This window comes from Otolemur garnettii, unplaced genomic scaffold, assembly GCF_000181295.1.
Source record: "Otolemur garnettii isolate 467f Iridium unplaced genomic scaffold, OtoGar3 scaffold00123, whole genome shotgun sequence".
Classification (NCBI taxonomy): Eukaryota; Metazoa; Chordata; class Mammalia; order Primates; family Galagidae; genus Otolemur; species Otolemur garnettii.
In genome coordinates this window covers 6,313,591-6,334,286 of record NW_003852518.1, presented here as the reverse complement: position 1 = coordinate 6,334,286, position 20,696 = coordinate 6,313,591, and the positions used below count along the sequence as shown (strand labels likewise).

Sequence of the window (20,696 nt, the reverse complement as noted above, 5' to 3'; positions counted from 1 at the left end):
TGAGCTATGATGATGCATCCCTGGCCAACAGAGGAAGACCCTGTCTCCCCCCAAAAATGTTATATGCAGATGTTTGACTATAACCCCCATGTTCTTTGAGGGTAAACAGTAATTAATATTCTTTTGATGAACCTAAATCCCCTATTATAAAAATTAAGCAGAGGATTTATTTTATTAATAGGTTCAACTCATTACAGTATGATGATAGAGAAAATTTTCAACATTCTAACTTTCACATCTTTTTTCTTATTTATACAAAAATCTAAGATTTTAGGGGCCATAACTAATTAAATGAATTGTTTTCAGACAATATTGTTTTGGATTCTAAGTTATCTGCAACTGACTTCCTAGACAATTCTGAACTCTAGGCTTGGAAGGAACAAATGAAGAAAAAATACGTAAAATTTACACTTTTTTGGTAACTGCTCCTTTGTATTCAGAACTTCCCACTCTTACTGATAGGACAACCCAGAGTAATTCATTATCAGAAGTCTTACCTTGTGTAGGAGTTATAGGTTTAATTTTTGCCTTATATTCCAAAATTTTCTGTTGAATGCTATGAATAAAGAATAAATAGAATTATAGTTTTAATACTGATATGAAACACATTTACCAAATATATTAAGGTATTAGAGTATTTCAGAAAATATAAGAGGTGATATCAGAAAGTTATCCCATACAGTTCAAATTTTTAATCTCTACAAATTTCTTATACAGCTTCTAAAGAGTGAAGAAAAAAAGTAAAGTGAAATAGTCTTCATTACATTAACTAGAATTAGCTTGAAAAAATGGAAAACTTCCTGAACTCAGAACATGTTCTACTTCTGTAACAAATAGCTAATTCTTCATGGTCAAATTCCTTCTTTTAGGTTCAATATTTTTTTTTCTAAAAATAAGGATTTTATGATCTTCTTTAACTAGGTTGTTATGATGATTTATTGAAATGAAATTTTTAAATGCTCAGAGGAATAGGAATACATTTGTTCCTAAACTTTATTATTGAAACTATCATAGATGCCAAATAAAATATAATCTGTATTTTTCATAGGTTATGATAGTCTTTTTTTTTTTTTGGAGACAGAGTCTCACTAAGTCACCCTGGGTAGAGTGCCATGGTGTCACAACTCACAGCAACTTCAAACTCTAGAGCTTAAGTGATTCTCTTGCCTCAGCCTCCCAAGTAGCTGGGACTACAGGCACCCACCACAATTCCCAGCTATTTTCGTTGTTGTTGCGGTTGTCATTGTTGTTTTAGCTGGCCTAGGCAGGTTCCAAATGGCTAGCCTCGGTGTATGTGGCCAGCACCCTACCCACTGAGCTACAGGTGCTGCCCCATAGGTTTTAATATTCTAATGTTGCATTTTCCAGTACATATTTATTGAGTACTACTTTTTTGGGTATTGGTTGTTTTCTATCCTGTGGCTTATAAATCAGGTTGACAGCACATGTAGCAAGAATAAGATGGAGTCAGGTTAGGGCTGAGATGACACAAATGGTCTGGCCGGTTATGTCCTATGTGACCTTTACCTCATGTTTCCCATCCTTATTGTTCTATAAATATGGTTTTAACCTAAAATTGTTTATCTTGAATAGCTTAAGTCAGTAGATTAAGGAGATTAACTTCTGAATTGGAATGTTGTTATATGGATCATGGGTTATGTCAGTGATTGTTTGTTACAGGTCATGGGTTATGGTGGTTATTTTTATTTAAAGTGAGTATTAACTACTGCTGTTTAGTATAAGGGTTAGCATGATTCTTGTTTTTAACTTTTATTTATAAAACTGTGATTTTTGAATATACCATATCAAAAGAACCAAAAATGAAGACCTGATCCTCTCAATACAAACAGAAAAAGCCTTTAATAAAACCCAGCATCCTTTTCTACTTAGAACACTGAAGAATACAGGTATAGGTGGCACATTTCTTAAACTGATCAAAGCTGTCTACAACAAACCCACAGCTAGTACTATACTCAACAGGGCAAAATTGAAAGCTTTTCCACTTAGAACTGGAACCAGACGAGGTTGTCTTCTATCAGCATTACTAATTCAACATAGTGTTGGAAGTTCTAGCCAATACAATCAGGCAAGAGAAGGAAATAAAAGACATCCAAATGAGGGCACATTAGGTCAAACTCTTCCTCTTTGCCAATGATATGATGTTATACTTAGAGGAGACCAAAGACTCAATCACAAGACTCCTGGAAGTTATCAAAAAATACAGTAGGGTCTCAGGATATAAAATTAATCTCCACAAATCAGTAGCCTTTATATATGCCAAGAACATCAGCCAAGATGAAAAGACAATCAAGGACACAATTCCCCTCACAGTAGTTTCAAAGAAAATAAAATACCTAGGAATATACCTCACAAAAGAGGTGAAGGATCTCTATAAAGAAAATTATGTAACCCTAAGAAAAGAAATAAAAATGGAAGGACATACCATGGTCATGGCTGGGAAGAATCAACATTGTTAAAATGTCTATGCTTCCCAAAGCAATCCACAGATTCAATGAAATCCCTATTAAAATACCAACATCATACTTTAAAGACTTGGAAAAAATAATTCTTTTGTTTTTATGGAACCAGGAGGAATCTGACTAGCTAAAACCATGCTTAGTAATAAAAACAAAGCTGTGGGAATCAGCCTACCATACATTAGGCTGTACTACAAGGCCATAGTCATCAAAACAGCAGGGTATTGGCACAAAAAGAGAGATCTAGACATTTGGAACCAAAGAAAAAACTAAGAAATGAAACTAACATCTTACAGCACCTAATCTTTGATAAACCAAACAAGAACATACACTAGAGGAAAGAATCCCTATTCAGTAAATGGTGCTGGGAGAACTGGATAACCGCATGTAAAGACTAAAATGGATCCACATCTTTCACCACTCACTAAAATTTATTTGAGATAGATAAAAGATCTAAATCTAAGGCATAAAACAATAAAAATACGTGAAATACTGGAAAAACACTTGAAGGTACTGGTCTGGGAAAAGACTGTATGAAGAAGACTTCAGTGGTAATTGCAACAGCTGCAAAAATAAACAAATGGGACTTAATTAAACTCAATAGCTTCTGTACAGCTAAGGGGACAACAACCAAAGCAAATAGACAGTCATCAGAATGGGAAAAGATACTTGCATACTATGAATTGGACAAAAGATAATGAGGATCTACAGAGAACTCAAACTAAGCAACAGAAAAAGAACCATCAATCCCTTCTATCAATGGGCCAGACAGATGAATAGAACCTCCTCTAAAGAAGACAGACAAATAAAAAAATAACAAAAACAAACAAAAAAAAAACGAAAAATTGCTCATTATCCCTAATTATTTGAGAAATGAAAATCAAAACCACCCTGAGATATCATCTAACCCCAATGAGAATGGCCCACATCACAAAGTCTCAAAGCTTCAGATGCTGGTGTGGATGTGGAGAGAAGGGAACACTTTTACACTGGTGCTGGAACTTCAAACTAATACAATCTTTTGGAAGGAAGTATGGAAAACCCTCAAAGAACTCAAACTAGACTTCCCATGTGATCCTTCCATTACTGAGCATCTACCTAGAAGAAAAAAATAGTCCTTTTACCATAAGGACACTTGCACTAGACTGTTTAGCACAGCTCAATTCATAATCACCAAAATGTAGAAAGAGCCTAAATGCTCCCAACCCAGGAATGAATTAACAAGCTGTGGTATATGTATACCATGGAATACTATTCAGCCACTAAAAAGATGGACACTATACATCCTTTGTTCTAATTTGGATGGAGGTGGCACACATCCTTCTTAGAAAATCATCACAAGAATGGAGAAGCAAGAATCCAATGTACTCAATTTTGATATGAGGACAATTGATAACCTAGTACGTGTTGGGGTGTGGAGGAATGGGGGAGTGGAGAGAGGGAAGGAGGGGAAGGTCACAGTGTTTGGCACACCTCTTGGAGAGGAACACATTTATAAGAGTAACTTTGCTTGACAAATGCAACTAGTGTAACCTTGTTCTTTGTACCCTCAATGAATCTCCAACAATAAAAAACTGTGATTTTGGAAATCAAAGAACTGAATAGTCTTGGAGAGGCTACTCCTACTCTTCTGCACACTTGCTGGCCATCTGACAAATAAAGTGTGGTGTACCTATCCCCATCTCTCCATATTGGCTAACAGTGACAGGTGGCCAAACTCTCTTCATCCAGTAACAAAGTCATCTCAGCTGTTTCATAGTTTTCAACAAAATTTATTTGTAAATACATTAGCTCACTAAATTAGATAACATAAATTAAATATCCCCCATTATAATGGCAGAAAACTAATAAATGTCAAGACCTTGTTTGGATTCCTACTATTCTCTCTCTACCTAGTCAGATTCTGAGCCAGCAGATCTTTGTTAGAATGGTATTTAACCTCCATGCTTATCTCCAACTGATGTGAAGGATCCTACTTCTTTAAGTTCCATGAAGGAGATCCAAGTTGATACTTTCTCATTTCTGAAATATACCAACAACACGTTGCACACAACATCCCAGGTATTATTCAGCTCCATTCTCATTTCATAGATCATCTTACACAAATATTTTTTTCGAGAACATCACAGTTTCAATATTGGGTGCTGCCCATTTTGCTTTGACTCATACTATTAGAGTTTGTCAAACAATTCGGTGAACTTCCAAGGACTGCACAAAATATGGACAGTCTCAAAAAACTGCATGTGACCCTTGCATGTGAGTCATGCTAATCTTCTCTGTATTGTTTCAATTTTATTATATGTGCTGCCAAAGCAAGCACAAAGTTCTACTTTTGTATATAAGTATTTTTTTTAATTTTTTGGGATTCATTGAGTGTACAAAGACCAGGTTACATTGATTGCTTGTGTCAAATAAAGACCCTCCAATAATAGTGTTCTGCCCCCAAAAGGTGTACCACTACCCCCACGTGACACCCCACCCTCCCTTTCTCTTTTTTCCCCATCCTAAACCCCCCACCATGTGCTAGGTCATTAATTGTTCTCATATCAGAATTGAGTACATAGGATTCATGCTTCTCCATTCTTCTGATGCTTTGCTAAGAATAAAGTGTTTCACTTCCATCCAGTTTAATACAAAATATGTAAATTCTCCATCTTTTTTACTGGTTGAATAATATATTCCATGGTATACATATACCACAGCTTGTTAATCCATTCCTGGGTTGGTGGGCATTTAGGCTATTTCCACATTTTAGCAATTGTAAATTGAGCTGTGATAAATAGTCTAGTGCCAAGTGTCCTTACGGTAAATGGATTTTCTTTTCCTTCTAGGTAGATGCCTGGTAATGGAATTGCAGGATCAAATGGGAGGGGTAGTTTGAGTTCTTTGAGGGTTCTCCATACTTCCTTCCAAAAATGTTGCATTAGTTTACAGTCTCACTAGCATTGCGAAAGTGTTCTCTTCTGTCCATACCCATGCCAGCATCTGTAGTTTTGAGACTTTATAGAGTGAGCCATTCTCACTGGGGTTAGGTGATATCTCAGGGTGGTTTTAATTTGCATTTGTCTAATAATTAGGGATTATGAGCATTTTTTCATATGTTTGTTAGCCATTCATCTGTCTTCTTTAGAGAAGGCTGTGGTCATCTCTCTTGTCCTGTGTTATAAAGGATTCTTGTTTCTTTTGTGTTTATTAATTTGAGCCCTCTGTAGATCCTAGTTATTAAGCTTTTATCCAATTCAAAATATGCAAATATCCTTTCTTACTGTGTAGGTTGTCTATTTGCTTTGGTATTGTTTTGTCATAGAAATCCAACTAACCTGTTCCAATTTAGAGGTATACATCCAGCAGCTTCTTAGAATTTGAAAACATTTTTAAATTTTGAGGTAGAGGACCAACTATCTTCAAATATTTTCATAATTATGAAGGACAGATCATTTGAGGGCCAAGGGCAAGTTGGTTTCCACTACTAGAGGATCTTTCACAGCTTAAGAAAAGATCCTACACAGGTTATAAGTAGGCCTCAGGGCATAGATCTAGTAACAAAGAAGCAACGGAACTCTTTTCCTGAAACATTATTTGAAACTTTCTGACAGTTTAGAACAATCTCAACTATTATTTTCTGGAGAAAAGGACTTCAAAGGACAATTTACAAAGGATTAGGCTAAATCTAAACTAAAATGTGGGCTCCACGTAAGCTCCATGCAAGTATGGGGGAGGGATCTCTTTGCTCACCTTGTGTTTGTGTGGCTAAAGGTAGGAGGCCTAGCTGCCACAGCAGGATGCTGGGGCTTTTAGGAACAATGGCCAAGCATATAAGCATATGTATGTGAACTAAAAAAAAGTGTTTCTTTGAAGTTTAAGTGTGGTTGACCATGGAGACTGAGGCATCTGAATGGGCAAAGACTTCCTAGTAGCAAAGGTCCATAATTACCAGACTGCAGGACCAGTTTCTATGGCAATAATGCAGCAACACAATCAAGGGAAACAATGATTACAGAGTTCTTCTTCTCCCCTTTCTGCCTTATAAAAGAGGATCACCTTTCTTGCACTTTAAAACCCTTTAAATTCCTGAAAATTTTAAGGAGGAGGGTCTAGAGAATAAAGCCCAGGCAATGCTACAACAACTTCCACTAATGTGGACATTTCAAGACCCAAATAACTACTCAGAAAAAGCAGAGTTGTGACAGTTTTTATTCCATGTATAGAGACTATACTTCTAATAAAATGAACAAAATTGAAATCCCTAAGGTTAAAGGTCTTAAAAGTCTTAAGAATCCTACACTCACTGCTGTTTGCAACTACTCTGCTTTTGCTTTTCCTCCAGCTATCTCGCTGCCATTCTAAAAGTATCTGAATCAAACCATGAAATTTCACCTGATATACAAGTTGCAGTAGAAATTATTTTACACCTCAATTTAGCATTATCTACTCTTTTTTTTTTTTTGAGACAGAGTCTCACTTTGTCACCCTGGATAGAGTGCTGAGGCGTCACAGCTCACAGCAATCTCAAACTCTAAGGCTTAAGCAATTCTCTTGTCTAAGCCTCCTGAGTAGCTGGGACTACAGGTGCCTGCCACAATGCCCAGATTTTTTTTGTTGCAACTGTTATTGTTGATTTAGCAGGCCCATGCCCTGTTTGAACCCACTACCCTCAGTGCATGTAGCCAGCACCTTAACCACTGTGCTACAGGTGCCACCCAGCATTTACTAGTCTTTTAATGTCTATACTTACCTTTCAGAGTCAGGAGCGAGAAAATTATCTGTAGTCCGTCCAAATAAATCTTCAGCAAAGACATTAATATTCTGCTCCAAAAGAAGATCCACTAAGGTTTCCGAATTACAAAGTACAGCAAGCATGAGGGCTGTTCTAAAAGAAGAAAGATAACCCAAACTTACGAACTTGAAAAAAGTTATTTAGAGCACTAATTGAATATACTTTACCAATTCAATATCCTGCCTGTCAGTGCAGAATGTTCTTACAGACATAAACATCTTGGGTACTGAAATATTCAAGGAAAAGATTATCCAGTTAAAGCTTTCTTCCCTCTGCCCAGGCCGATTAAAAATAAAACATCAACTACACTAGAAATGAAAATGGAGAAAAGCTGATGAAGCCACAGGATCTGGTAATAGCAATAGTCACTTAAGGATGATCTAACATCAATATTCTTCAAAGAAAACAACTTAAAACAAAGACTCACTGAGTCATTCAAAAGACAAAATGAATCCCAGCTCCTACTTATGGGAAACAGAACGTTCTAAAGGAAAACTATATGGGCAACAGAGGTGGAAAAATGCTATGAAAGAGTGAAGAAGTTTGTATTAAGTCATAAAGTAAACTACAAGTTTAAGTCCACATTTTATAAAACTAACTAAAGCCTGTCAGCTAATTTATCACCAAAACACCAAATTACAAACAAATCAGTCAATATTGAAAGAAAAGATAAATCTTTCTGTATACTGTCCTTCATATTGCCCAGTCAAAATAACTGCTTTTCTGTCTAACTGAAGATCTGTGTTGATGTTTTTCACTATACCCCAATAATTATGAGGTAAAGTTATTGTTAATTTAACATTTCTGAGGAGAGATACAATTACCACTCTAGAACACCACTCAGGTTTTTAAAAAAGAACTAATTACTATACCTCTTACATCCATCAACTAGATGTATATTTGCTTTATTCTTAATTAAAAGTTCTGCCACATCTGAATGGGTTTCCTTCAGAGCAAGGAAGAGTGGTGTGGTGTCTTTCTGCAATACAGCAAAAACAATACAATACTTGACAAAATTACACATTTTTCAACTGAAGTGGAAAATCTTACGTAAGGTCCTAAAATTGTACACATAATATAGAAAATAAATAAAAAGTAACCCCTTCCTTCTCAGTCCTCTGTGCTTTCCAATGTGCGGCTCCTTCCCTTGGAAACACCTCTCACTGCCTAATCACATCAACTCAGGTTACCTCCAAAACTCAGTTGAGACATTTATTTTTCCAAGAATTTTTGCTTTCATCACAGCATTTACAACAGTATATTGTAATTATTTTTTTGTTTCCCATCTAAACCAAGAGCTTCTTGTGGGCAGAGTCAGTATCTATTATTAACATCTCTATATCCCCCTATCCTAAGATATAGTAGTAAACAGTTTCAGTATTTTTATTGAGTTCATGATCTAAATTATTACCCCCAGGTCAACATTTTTTACACTGGATTTCAAAGACTACTTATAAGAAGTATGTACCCAGCACAAAATTTCCATGATCATCTATGCATAAGAAATATTACCAAACTTTGCATTATATGTCCAATATTAAAGCAATCTCTTAAATTTGCTTAATCTCTCTTTGGCAATACATTTTGGGGGCAAACACTAACATTTGGGAAATTAGAGTTTCCATGATACAGGTTTGAAAGCTTTCCAACAAAGGAGAAGGATTTCACCAGGTGATACCAACTCATAGGACTCTCTTATATCGATGCTGACAAGACCCAAGATGCCAATTCGTCTGTCACTCCTGCTTCAAATGGTTCACTAAGGTTTTCTGAGTGAAAAAAGCTAGACTGCAAATGAACTTTACTTGCTTATTATTAAATGGCCCATGGGATGTCTCCTGTTACAAGATTATCAATTTTTAACTTGGGAGGCTGAGGCAAGAGAATTTCTTAAGCCCAAGAGTTTGAGGTCGCTGGGAGCTGTGATACCACAACACTCTACCAAGGGCAACAAAGTGAGACTCTGTCTCAAAAAAAAAAAAAAAAAAAATATCAATTTTTATCTCAGCTGTTAGGAAGCTAACTAAGAAATTTTATTCTCGATGAAAATGATATTTGGAAACCTAATGCATATTTACTTTTCTAATCCATTTTTTCTGGTTTCTCTTTAAATTATGTTTATTTTAGGGAAAATATAAAGCAGAAATATAATGATTTCTTAATAAAAGTTCTAACATTGACCTACATGAACTATTTGCACCCTAAGTAAAGGCACTAAATCATTTGCATTTTTAAAGGATGGTGCTGAGGGGAAACATATGTCATGCAATATGCATAATCTACCCAACTACAACCATGATTAACCTAAAAAGGCTTAAAGTGTTCTAACAGGAAGACAATTATTTGGTAGATGGAAAGTCAAAGCGTTTTTAAAAGCCATTTTATAAGTTCTAAGATCCGACCCCATAACTAAGGGACTCATACAAAATTTAGGTTACATATGATAGACAAATATAATCTCTCTGGAAAACTTTGAAAGTTTTATCAATAAATACTATAAAACAGGAGTCATACATTTAAATACTTGTGGAGGCACAGTTTGTGACCAGAGTAAGTAAAGTACCTAGGTGGGTGCAGTAACAAACTGGAAAGCCTATGCCTCCTGTCAAGGGCCAACATACAGCATACAAACAGTAAGACCGGCTTAAGGGACACCTAGAGATTCCTCAAGAGAAGCCTGACACAAGATTTGATGATTCCTTAAGTGAACCCTGAAATCCAGATATTTGCCTGTTTCCTAATATATGTTGGTTCAATGTATGGAAGGATACTAAACCTATCTGTGGGTCATAATTAAACTATAATCTGTGTGTTTTTATAGTAGTTATACATGTGTTTCCAAATGGTTGTGAATGAAGCAAGTATTTGCATGTAAAATCTTGCCTTTCTTTAGCACCATATGTTCTACAAAAAAGAAAAAAAATGAGGCCCCTATATGGATAAAAATTGCTATTAAAAATTCATAATATCCACTTTGAATGTTTTCCAATATATATTCAGTTACAGTCTATTTGTATTAATACTGAATTTTCTAGATTGTTAACCAAATGGATAACTACTTCCTAGGACTATTGAAATTGAATTATTAAAAAAATTCCTATATTCTTTTTTTTAATTAAATGATAGCTGTATACATTAATGCAAACATGGGGTACAGTGTAGTGTTTTCACATACATTTTGAAATACTTTCATCAAGCTGGTTCACATAAATTTCATGGCATTTGCATAGTCATTGTGTCAAAACATTTATATTCTAGTTCTAGAAAAGTTCACTTGTACCCTTGTTAGACAGAAATATAGGTGATCTTTCTGGTCACCCTCCCACCACCCAGCTGTCCTTCTCCCCTCCTCTTCCCCTCCCCCTCCCCATATTCTTGGGCTAGAATTAAGTTGTATCTTTCATTTGAGAGCTATAAATTAGTTTCATAAAAGGTCTGTGTACATTGGAAACTTTTTCTTCCATTCCTGTGATACTTTGCTAAGAAGAACATTTTCCAGTTCCATCCATGTAAACATGAAGGAGGTAAAGTCTTCGTTTTTCTTTAGGGCTGCATAGTATTCCATGGTGTACATATACAGGTTTATATATTCTTACTAACTTCATGGTTTTCAGTGTTTCGAACTGAAGCTCTGTGAATGTAGCAGATGTGCTAAGATAGTTCATATTACAGTTTAACTAAAGAAAAAAAAAAGTAGAGGATTTGCTACTATTCTGATTGAGAAAACTCTACTTGTAAAAAACATTTGTTGACTTAATCATCTGAATGATAACAAAGAGGAAATACTAAAACGGTCAGTCTGTACTTATTGAAAGACTACACACAAGTCAATTTCTAAATCCCTCTCAATAACATGAATGATTGATGTTTAAAAGGGAAAAGAAGTTGCTCTGTAAGCTAACAGATATTGCCAATAATATTCCTTTTACCTTCTTAAGCACTAAAAGATGTCATAAACATCAGTCTAATATTACTAGAAAGTGGAGATTTGAAGGAGAAGTAGTGCCTCTAGAAATTTCTTATGTTTTTGGTATATGTGAATTCATAATTACACTTAAGTGCTCAGTGTATCAGAAACTTGAAGAAATTGTGTTGTTCTTAGAGACAGTGTCAGAGAAAGTGTCAAGAACTCCTGGGATTGGCTTGGTGCCTGTAGTTCAACAGCTAGGGTGCTGGCCATATACACCCGAGCTGGCAGGTTCAAACCTATCCTGGGTCTGCCAAACAACAATGACCTACAAAAAAAAAAAAAAAAAAGCCCAGAATTGTGGCAGATGCCTGTAGTCCCAGCTACTTGGGAGGCTGAGGCAAGAGAATTGCTTAGGCACAAGAGTTGGAGATTGCTGTGAGCTGTGACGCCAAGGCACTCTACCAAGGAGGACATAGTGAGACTGTCTCAAAAAAAAAAAACCAAAACACAAAACCTCCTGGGATTGAGTGATCCTTCCTACCTCAGTCTCCCATGAACTTGGACCATAAGCCCATGCCACTATACCTGCCTTCAGGGAAATATTTTTAAATATATGTGTCTGGACCTTATTAGATTTACTGAATCATGATCTTCAGGACAGAGCCTAGACTTTTACATTTCCCCCGTTCATTGTGTTGCACAATTCTAACGGAGAACTAATGCAACAGACAACCATTTTTGTCTCATTGTCTACCCACATGGACAATTTCTGTTACTACTCAGGGATTTGGCCAAAAAATAGAAAGAAAAAGCAGCAGAGTCATTACTAAAAATTCTATTTAAAGTTTCTAGGGAAGTGGAGACAGGGACTAGTGAACTCAACATGCAACTTGATTCGCTACTTAGAAGGTCCTTCTCTGCCACCTTCCCATCAAGACATTTTAGTCTTGAGAGCAGAGTTTAGACTTCTACCTAAGTGGCTGCCTCTGCCAGATTAGGATAATCAGTTAATTATTTGTTCTTCCTTCTTTCCTACTTCGTCATACTCATTGTCAATCTGGTTTCCTCAGAGTTCTCCTAAAATTGATGCCTAGGCAAGTCTACGTCTCACTAACTCTCTCAAACTGAGAATTATCCCTCAAAATAAAGAGATTCTGGTTTAAATATTAAAAACTGGGGGGAAAACATGCAGAAAAACCCTTTTCTTGGTATTTCCTGCGGTTACGTAGTTTTTAAACTGGTCTGCGTGTTTCTGGTCACTCCCCTTTCCCCTTTCCCCATTTTCCTCTTTAGCCATTGCTTATGTGAGGCAAATCATCTTCCTAGAAATTACTTTTTAAGGAACCTGGCAATAGCAAGATTTCCATTTCTTGTAAAATACATTTCTTTTGTCAAAGTTTTAAGTTAAGGCCTATTTTTAGGATAAATTGACTTTTTTGTGTTATTTTACATTAATTAGAAAAAACAACAGAATGGGAAAAAATTGAAAAAATAATTTAACCTTCAAAAAATTCAGTGTTATCACAAATATATACCGTAAATATATAAAAGAAGCTGTACCCTCTCATCCTTCTTTGAAAGTACCAATATTTGAACAGAAACCTTAGATAATTGAGCTCTTTCAAAATATTTTAGTTTAGGAAATGCTTAAGTTTTCAAACTTGGAAAATTGAACCCTTACATATGTCAATGTTAAAACAGATGCATTTCCAATATTTTGAAAATAAAGTCAGTTGACCTATACCTTGTTCAGTATCTCCGTAGTGGCACCATGTTCAAGGAGCTTTGTTGCAATCTCTACATTGCCTCTGTGGGCAGCATAGTGGAGAGCGCAGTTACCGTGGATATCAACAATATTGGGATCGGCGCCACGTTCTAGGAGGAGAGTGACGCACTGAAGTCTCTCACATTGCACTGCCTGTCAGTATTAGACCGAGAAATAGATCATAAGTTCTAGGAATTCAATATAAACCATTCACAGATTTCACTTATTAGTAATATTCAAAAGAGATAACTTCAATTTCATTCTATGGGTTTAAATCAAATCCATCGCAAGCTGAAATTTTTGGTTACTATATACCTTTATCAGAGGTGTCCTCTCTTCAGCATCTCTGATGTTCAGATCACAGTTCTTGTCAATTAACATAGTGACTATCCTGGCATAGCCTCTTACGCAAGCCAAATGCAAAGCACTCCTAAGAAATTGAGAGAACCTTTTTAAATAAATGTAGTACACTAACTCAAAACATGTAATTATTCATGTATTTGTAAGCATTAAGTTGCATATATTTCTGTTTTCAGAACAAATATTTAATTTTCTTGTGAAGGTAGAATAATATTTATTAGCACTCACTATGTAACAAAAGAACAGCCTATTGAAATCCAAAGACTTTGGCCTTTGGATTCCGTTCAACTTCAGTTTGAGACACACTTTGGTTTAGCTTTTCTGTGCCTCAATTTCCTCATCAATAAAATGGAAACAAAAATAGTAAGGGCACCTCACAGGATACCATTGTGATGCTGAGTATTTTGAACAGTTCCTGGCAGAAATAACAGTTCAGTAATTGTTGGATATTATAGCTATTGCTATGACTGCTAAGAAAGATGACAGTTTGATTAAGTAAAATGATACAATCATATTTACTCTGTGGTATGTTTTAAAGATTAAAAATACAACTGTATTTCAATAATTCTAAGATGTTCACTTTTTTGGCATTATAACATCTCTGACTTAGGAATGCCACTTGTAATTCAGGATTATATCTATAATTGGAAGCATTTTAAAAAATTATGTTATTGAACATAAGCTACTGGGGCATGGCACATTCCATGGTGGCATACAGTAAGATTTGACACACACAGGTCTCTAGCATTTGTTTTCAGACGATGGACATTTAAATAAATTTTAGTTTTAAAAAGTACTATGACAAAAAGAGGCTGAAATAACAACAATGAATTTTCAAAAGAAAGCTAATTCTCAGTTTGATTTAAAAAATCTTTAAACCAAAGGAAATATAGGATTCAAATGCAAAGTTTGGCTCATTATTCAGTGCATAGATTGATCGACATATAAACGAGATATTTCCAATGATTAGTATTAGTAATGAAGACTGTTATAAAATTTCAAAGGGCACTTAAAGATCTTTTTAAACAATGTTTTAACTTTATAAATCCTTTCTCTGATAACTTTTATTCTTTTCAAAAGTAAAGGAATCTTTTTATCTGTGCTTGACAGGAGGGAGAAAAAAAAACTTCATGTGAGATCAAGTCCTAATGCAACCATTTTAAACCTCTCAACTTCCTCAGGCTGATCAGGTAAACATGATGGTTTAGAATGGAATGGTCCTGAAAGGCAATAGTATAGGTCTGCTACCCAAGAGGTTTCCAGCTTATGTTTGGAGAATAAATGGATTGAAAGAATGGAAAGGGAGTTCAACAAAAGATGGACACCATATACAACTCAAAAATTGAAAAACTTTGGCATTTTTATTTGGCTGATGTAAAATTAATAAACATGGAAAGAGCTCACATTTTCAGGAAAATGAGTCTTCCTATTCAAGCACATGCAATGATCTTACCACTTTAAAATTGCTTTCTAAGCCCCCTCGGTAGAGAACACATACCCACAGCTGCACTTTGATATAAAATGGATATTGGATTTGATCTAAAGATGTGTTAGCTCAGAGGTGGATATGTTGTAGGAATTATTTCTCTCATTATGTACTTTTCTACGACATCTAGAACATTATGTTCTAAAATGTGTATATCAAAAATAAAATGTTCTTATACTTAATTTTCTTGGTTAAATGACTTTAAAATGATCAATACAGGCTGGGCAAAGTGGCTCACATCTGTAATCCTAGCACTCCGGAGGCCGAGGAGGGTGGATTGCCTAAGCTCACAGGTTCAAGACCAGCCTGAGCCAGAGTTAGACCTCATCTCTAAAAGTAGCCAGGCGTTGTGGTGGGCGCCTGTAGTCACAGCTACTCCGGAGGCAGAGGCAAGAGAATTGCTTGAGGTTGCTGGGGGAGCTGTGATGCCACAACATTCTACCCAGGGCAAAAAAGTGATAATCCATCTCCAAAAAATAACAAACAAAAAAACAAAAAAGGTCAATACAGGGCTCTATAAGGGGAGTCTCGAGTGGATGGAAACCAGGTGAGGTTCAGCTTTTGCTCTGCTGCTCATTGTAGTGGCCCGGGCATGGGACCTTTCCCAGGCTTCCTCATCTCCGGTGCTAAGGAGCCCAGGCGACAGGAGGGCTGACCCCAGGAGCCCATGAAAGGGGGCGTCTCCCCCTGCCCGCCCTCCCACCCCCGACTCCTCACCCCCACTCCCTTACCCCACCTCTCACCCCCCCACTGCACCACCCCCACCCCCCATCCCTCCCAAACCCTGACTCCCTCTCCCACCCTGGCCACCTGGCTTCCCGTTCCTATTACCTCTTCTTCTTGTCATAAGAATTTAACTTGTTTCTCTTCAGGTTGATGAGCTCCCGCATATCGTAGAGGTCGCCCTCATAGGCAGCTCTGTGGAGACTCTTGAGGTCCGCATCATTGACGTAATACCCCCTCGGGAAGAAGACTGGGTCATTATTCTGCTCCAAGTACTTGGGGACCAAAGGGGCCAAGACTGTGTTGCCCATCTCGTCCTGCAGCCAACAGTTTCTTTTAAATAGAGCTCCCGGCTTGGTAGACACCCTTCCCCCCAATCCCTCCCCTCCTCTTTTCTCCCTCTGCGTACCCCTAGGCCGGTGCCCTAACCGGGTCTGGTGGCAACTCTAGGAAGCAAGCTCCACGATTCATCCCACAGACCGACCGTTACAGCCAAAGCCAGGTAACCATAGTGCGCGTGCAGACGAAGATCCATGCAGGCTTCACGAAGATCTGTGTGGCGCGTGCAGGCACGTGCAGGGGGTGGATACAGAGTTGGACCTTAGAGCTGCGGGTTGGTTGGGGTCCTCCCGCCCTGCCCGCCAGGCCTGGCACACCTGCTGCACGTGGTACGTGCAGGAGGGATCTAGGGAGTTCTGTACTCTCAGTTCCAGAAGATATTTCCCGTGCTTGCTGCTGTTTGGACACGGCCAGGGACTGTGGGGAGCAACCCTGCAACTCGGAACCTGCTTGCGCCCCTAGCAGGACAGAACCAGGCACCTGACACCTCAGTGGCAGTCAAGCCTACCCATACGCATGGCGGCAGCAGGCACCAAACGCAACTGCTCAGCCCCAATGCCCGGTGGCCACTCGCCCACTGTCCAGCTGAGCTGACTCCACCCCCACCCCCCAGCATGGGCCCAGGAAGAGTGGGCCCGGCAGGCGGGGTTGGTAGGGCTCTTGGTAGGCATGCTGAACGCCAGTTCTTGGGCACTGGACACACCGACCTCATGGTTTGGCTGAGTGGCCAGTTCCACCCTTGCGAGAAACCCCCAGCGCCAGGTCCACCACCCGGCTTGGCCCATGCTGAGGGGCCGGGCCTCATCCATGCTGCTGAGGACACCGTGAGATCTGGAGTTTCGGGCAGCCACTGCAGGCTCCTGGCGTCCAGTTCCAGCTACTACTGTGATGGCAGCATGGGCTGGCAGCCTAGTCCCTGCCCATCTTGCCCGCCAGGCCTGAGGGTCCGCCTGACCCCGCCAACCCGCGACCACCCCTCCTTGACCTGCAGCTGGAATGTGGGGCAGCAGCTCTGGACATTTGATCAACATCGGGCATGCGGCTGAGTGGCTTCCCTACTCAGCGCCTCTGTTTAAGTCTAAGGTCCATCTGATCAATAAATCTGTCAACTAGGAAAAGAGATAGGTTGGTTTCTCTATCAGGAGACTAAGGGGATATTAGGTGAGAATTGTCAAAAAGCAACTTCACTTCTGATCTAAAAGTAGATCACCTTCTGAGTCCCCCAAATCATTGTGTTTACCCTATTTCCTTTAATGTTCTTTCATAGTCAATAGTTCTTTAGTTTAAGCAAGAATATGGTGTTGAACAAAATATTTAATGAAATTTTTAAATAATCTAGTCTTTTTAAAGACTAGAAAATGTTATAGCAAATGAAGGACCTTCTTATTTAATGAAAAGTTAAAATGTTGAAGTATGTTTAATGCCTGAAACTAGAAACAAGCTCTGGAGCAAAAAATTTTAGAGGATTTCCAATTAGTGTCATGGAGAGTCAGAAATGACTGGGGAAGGGAGCTGTGTAACAATATTCTATTTGCAAATACATAAGTTTCCTATTATTAGAAAGAACTCAGAAGGAAACTGGATTTACATAAGGACTAAAAGGATTTTCTTACATAGTCGTGAAAGTTCTTCTTCCCGATATTCCTGTAGCCAACTTTAAACAGAATTTTAAAAAGTGTCGATTTAGGGTGCTGAGAGAAAATTCTTCTTTCTGACTTTTTCACCCTAATTTAACTGGATTTATGATCATAACTAAAACTACCAGATAGCCAAATTATGTAATATTGAAAGGTTTACACTGGAAAAACCATTAAGATTTTTCATTTCCAATACTTCATATTACAGGGGGAAAATTATAGCCTGGTCAATAAACAGGTACTTTATAGTAGTTTAATTTGTCACTTTGTCCCCTCACAATCCACTGAAAGGCATTGATAAAATTAGAGCAATGATAATAATGGCTTGAAACTCATCAAGATTTATTTTGTGGTAGGTATTATTTTAAACACTTTGTTAAAGTGAAATCACAAAATATGAACTTTAAACTTTGATTGGCTTTAAGTTATAATTTAGTGACAAGAAACCTTATCAAAGAGGACAGTTGATAGGGTAGATAGATATACTTGGGAAAATATAAATGACGTGTTGATTTTCAAGGCAAGGACTAGGGAATGTTTACATTCCTGTGAGCCAAAAAGAACAATGACATATAGGTGAGACTGAAGCATAGCTAGGTCAAGCAAAGCCCTTACAGAGGTTTTCAACGCTAAATATGCTGCACTTGATTATTATGGCTATGTAGCACTTCCCAAATATTTTCTGAAATTTAACAAGAAAAAAATGACTTTTTAAAGGAAGATCATTGCTTGACTCTAACTCTTCTAAAGTAAAGGTTAATCACAAAACTTGAAATGTTTTAATCACAAACTGCTGCTCAGCCACCTGTGGGGAGAACTGAACAACACACAGTTCTCTGGGAAAGCCACTGGATGTCCAAAGGACATGGTTTGCAAAGGTCAAAATGTGTCTATTAAGCAGTCTGACAAGAGCCTTGGGCTCCCAAACTTTCAGGGATCAGGGCAAAGATATCAGGAAGAAGGGACCAGGTGTCCCTTGGCAAGATAGAGGCTTTTAGCCCTCAACTTACACAGCTGTACCAGTTTTGTGATTCGTAATTCATACTCCAGAATGTTACCTATTGTTCAGGCAATATGCAGTTATATATATACACATATTTTTTTCCATTTAAAAATTTTTTTCAACAATTTTCCCCTAGAATTTTCTTTTTCTTTCTTTCTTCTTCTTTTTTCTTTTTTGAATTCTAATTTTTATTATTTCTTCAATAGAAAAGTCCCCATTTTTTCCTGGTTTTTGTGCTCCTCCTTCTTCTCCTCATTTTTATCCATTTTTTATTTATAATATTTTGTTTTTCCATATGTAGAATTTTTATTTTTCCACTTTTACTTTCTTTAATAACATGCCTCCATTTTTTGCTACAGTTTTCCTATGTCTTTTATTTTTTCTTTCCTTTACATTCCTGTTCTTTTATCTCTCTCTGAATAAAGATTTTTCTACTTTTCCTATCTATCCCACAGAAATTTATCAAATATCCTCTAAGATATACCTCCCTTTTTTACATCTTATATAAGTTTATTTTCAATTACCTATACACACACGTCTTCTTATTCTTCTTCTTATTATTTTTTGTACAGTTGTATGCTTTGTCAATATTTATTCCACTTATGGTACAAATCCTCACTCTGAGGCCTAGACATCGGTACCACATCACTGGCTTGACTCAAGGAGCCCATGACTCCCTGGTACAGGGGTTCCTTCTAGCTTTGGCCTTTGGAAGGATGTTATTGGTAAGTACCCACAGCAACAAATTGCTGTTTTTTCTCTTTCATTTTGTTTTTTCTTCTCCATTTGGTGGAAGTGGGATCTTGTGTCTGTTCAGGCTGATAAAAGCTCCTGACCTCCAGGGAACCCACAAACCAGAGGCTGAGAATTGTATGTGTGGGTCAAAGGACCCTGCTGAATACCACCATTACTCTTGTATCTTTCTTTCTGTTCTTCTTTTTGTCAATCTTTCCTTTTATGTCCTCCTTTCCTTTTTCTTTCTTTTTCCAGTATATTTTCTCCCTTCTTCCTCTTCACTCTTCTCTTCAATTTGGTCCTATGCCAAAAGGACACTAGAGTACCTAAGGACAGAGACAAAGCAACTTAAAGAGGAGGAGGAAGTGAAAGGAAAAAGTAGAGTAAAGAAGCAGGCAAAAAGAAAACACATATGAGGAAGAATCAAAAGAAAAATCTTTGCAACATGAAAAGCCAGAACAGAGTAAGCCCCCCTAAAGGGAACCTGAGGTTGGTACTTTATAGAGGATTCCACCTATAATGAATGTTAGAAATGACAGAAAGGAAATTTAAAATATGGATGATAAGAGCAATGAAGGAAATTCCTAAGAAAGTGGAAAAGAACCAAATGGATATCCAAAAACAGAAAGAAGGGATGAAAGATATGAAAAATATAGAAAGGATATAGTGGAGCTTAAGGAATTGAAGAAGTTAACCAGGACAGATAAAGATGCAGTAGCGGTATTAACAACAGATTAGACCATGGAGAAGAAAGAATCTCAGATCTAGAGGATAAAGGTCTTGAGCTAACACAGGCAGTTAAAGAGGTATACAAGAAGAGAGATAAAATAGAATATTCACTGAAAGAATTATGGGGCTTCATGAAGCATTCAAACATATGAATTATACATCTCCTGGAAGGGGAAGAATAATGCCCCAAACAAATGGAAGCCCTACTAGAGGATATCATAAATAAAAATTTCCCAAGTATCACCAAAGACTGTGACACACTCGTTTTAGAGGGACATCAATCCCCAGGGCATTTCAACTCAAAACAGAGCTTCTCTAAGACATACTGTCATGAATCTCTCCAAAGTCAAGACAAAAATTCTGCAAGCTTCTAGGAGTAAGTGTCAATTGATCATGAGGGGCAGATCATCAGGGTGACTGTGGCCTTCTCAACTGAAATTTTTCAAGCCAGTAGGGAATGGTTATTTACCTTTAAGCTTCTTAAAACACAACATTTTTCAGCCCAGAATTCTATATGCTGCTAAGCTAAGCTTTAAAATTGATGGAGAAATCAAAATTTTTACTGCTCTGCATTGAGGAAGTTTGCCACAAGATCAGCTTTACACAAAATACTTCCACTTATTCTTCACACTGACCATCACAACAGACCACCAGCAAAGTAAAAACCCAGAAACTGAAAGACAAAATCCAGCCTTCACAATGATGCAAAAGATAAACCTAAGCAACAGACTTTCACAAGATAAGATGAATAAAAC

The 20,696-nt window shown here is 37.5% G+C and overlaps 1 non-coding gene across 1 annotated transcript; it reads right to left on the bottom strand.

Annotated features, from left to right (window-relative positions):
• Positions 1-4,690: 4,690 nt before the first annotated feature.
• Positions 4,691-4,797, bottom strand: LOC111727782. The gene has a single exon (XR_002775250.1). It is a non-coding gene; the product is annotated as a U6 spliceosomal RNA (small nuclear RNA).
• Positions 4,798-20,696: the final 15,899 nt, after the last annotated feature.